This window comes from Pseudophryne corroboree, chromosome 11 (genome assembly GCF_028390025.1).
Source record: "Pseudophryne corroboree isolate aPseCor3 chromosome 11, aPseCor3.hap2, whole genome shotgun sequence".
In the NCBI taxonomy this organism is placed as follows: Eukaryota; Metazoa; Chordata; class Amphibia; order Anura; family Myobatrachidae; genus Pseudophryne; species Pseudophryne corroboree.
Window position 1 is genome coordinate 220,358,083 of NC_086454.1, and position 2,850 is coordinate 220,360,932.

The window sequence follows — 2,850 nt, forward strand, 5'->3', positions numbered from 1 at the left end:
CCCAGCACCGCTGCCCCCTCCTCAGTCAGGTGCAATCCGTCACGACAAAAGAGATGGCGCCTGACTGAGAAGTCCGCCCAGTGTTCCAGGAACACAAACCCCTCTTTCCTGCACCAATCCCTAAGCCACACATTTACCTCCCTAATCTCCCTCTGCCTCCCTGGACTAGCGCGTGGCACGGGTAATAATTCTGAGAATATTACCTTAGATGTCCTTGCCTTAAGTTTCTTTCCTAAGTCCCTATAGTCTTTCTTAAGGACATCCCACCTTCCGCTAACTTTGTCATTGGTGCCAAAGTGCACCAAGACCGCCGGGTCTTTCCCAGCCCCTCCCAACAATCTACCTGGTCTGCGATGTGCCGTACCCGAGCACCCGGGAGACAACAGACTGTACAGCGATCACGGTCCCGGTAGCAGATTGCCCTATCTGCCTTCCTGATGATAGAATCCCCTACCACCACCATCTGACTAGGTACCTCTCTATCTTTTATCCCAACCGCGCCAGAGGGACCGCTCCTCTGGATGCTAGAGGGAGCAGTATCCTCCGGCACCGTCATTTCTTCACTATCATCCTCCGATTCCTCGTCCAATCTGGCAAATTTGTTCGGGTTTGATAGTTCGGAGATGTCGAGCCTCCCCCTCTTTTTCTTCCTTCTAACTGTGACCCAACTGGCTACCTGATCATCGTCCACTTCTACCAGTGACCCCTCCCGCAACTCCTCCACCGTTCTGTCTAAACTACGCTTGAGATTGTGAATCTCCCTCAGTCGCGTAACGGTTTGCTCTAGATCAGTTACCTGGGCTTCCAGGGCTTACCTGTGTTTGTGTTTCACTACTTGTGTGTGCTCCCTCCCTGTACTATGCTGTATGTAGTGTGTGCTCCCTCCCAGTAGCAGATCTTGCCACGGGCAAGCAGGACTTTTGCCCGGGGCGCCGCCTTCCGGAGGGCACCGGCACCATCCGGAGGGCGCCGCACCATGGCAAGATACCCACATCACAATGTACCCACATAGGGAGTACACACATATGCAATACAGCTCAGCTGGAAATACCAGCAAAATTGTACTCCCTATGTGGGTACATTGTGATACAGACTTGTGATAAGGGTGGGCAATTTGTGGCCCCGCATTCTCTGCGGGCACCCCGCCTGCCTACTTTCCTTGTGGGCACCTTGCCTGTCCGACATTTGAATGGGTGATATTTAATGCCTTACTTATGCCTGTCTGACATTTTGAATGGGTGATATTTATTGCCTTTCTCATTAAGTATTTATGCTTTAGCTGAATATTTCTTGTGCCTCTGAAACAATCTCTGTCACCAATATTGCTGGTACCTCCAGCTGGGCTGCATTGCATATGTGTATACTCCCTATGTGGGTACATTGTGATACAGATTTGTGATAAGGGTGGGCAATTTGTGGCCCCGCATTCCCTACGGGCACCCCGCCTGCCCACTGGTTGAAGAGGTGACACCTAAACCTTTATCTGCTTTATCAGATTAAGCCTTCACGCTTCAGCTAAATATTTAGGTTTTCAGCAAATAATCCTGTTATTCACATTACTGATGTTCCCAGTGTATGAGTACAACATATTCGCCTAATTCTTTGTTTATACACATCAAGAAATATTATTTCTTTATATTCAATGTAACAGGGACAGGTGTTTTGCTTATGACATCAAGGGATATTTTCTCTTTGCATTCAATGTAACAGGGACAGGTGTTGTGTGATCCCGCAGTGAGTCTGCCCTAGACAGTTTCAAGCTGTGTGTATGATGTTTTTGTCCCTCTGAGGGCATGTCACCCAGGGAACTACTTCAGAGGTGACAATCCATCGGTCTCACACATTATTTCATGTCAAATAAGCAACAATTGTTGTTGATGGTAAAATTCTTTGCCACTGTTACTAGTGATTTCTAAGGTTATGTGGTATATCATACAAGTTCGTTGGTTGTAAAATACTACTAGGGTCTGCTATGCACAAGTAACGCCATACCTACTTAGTGAATTGGTACCAATTACAAGAATTTATTATTATTTTCATGGTTATTATTATAAAATATTTTCTTGTCATTTTGGTACCTGCTTGATTATCCGTCACAATTACTAGGATCCATTAGTATTCAAACAACCCAGGTGACCGAAAGGGACCTACTGTATTTAATTCATTGCTTTTTTCAACATCTTTTCTACCCTCAATTATCTTCTTGCTTTTCTTCCTTCTGTGAACTCTCATCCACGATTCTGGTAAGCGTGTCCCCTCAAGGGACCCGTCTCTTCAGTCTAACGTGGACAGCAGATTCACACTTACCCGACTGTGGTCATTCTCCTTCTCAATGAAGTCCTTGTATCCTTTTTCCTGAGGAGGAACCAATCCTTCCGTTTCGGTGCACTCTCATTGGTGGTATAGGGTCAGTTCTTTCTACGACCATACCCCTACGCTCACGCCCAATCTCGTCCGATCTTGGAAGCTAAACGGAGGTGGGCTGGGTCAGTACTTAGACAGGCGACTGCTAGGGAATACCCGGTGAAGTAGGAAGACTCCCTTCCCTATAGAAACAACACCAACAGCAGTATGACCACTTATACTTAATCCTACTACCTCCTGAACCTTATTCGTCACAATTTACCTATCCATAACAGTGGCAAACCAATAGAATTGTTTAGTAGTGTGTGGGCTCTTCCACTCACGTACTTAACCCAATTTAGGGCTGCATTAATACAAACTCAGTTTGTACAGATCTTTGGCAGATGGAGGCAGCATAGTATGTAGCTACTTTCATTATCCAGGCATAATTAAGATCTGAACATTTTACAATTTTTTTGGGAGACACATCTCCCATTTGGCATATCA

The 2,850-nt window shown here is 46.1% G+C and overlaps 1 pseudogene; it reads left to right on the forward strand.

Annotated features, from left to right (window-relative positions):
* Positions 1-2,416: 2,416 nt before the first annotated feature.
* Positions 2,417-2,535, forward strand: LOC134971456 (5S ribosomal RNA; annotated as a pseudogene).
* The last annotated feature ends 315 nt before the right edge of the window (positions 2,536-2,850 follow it).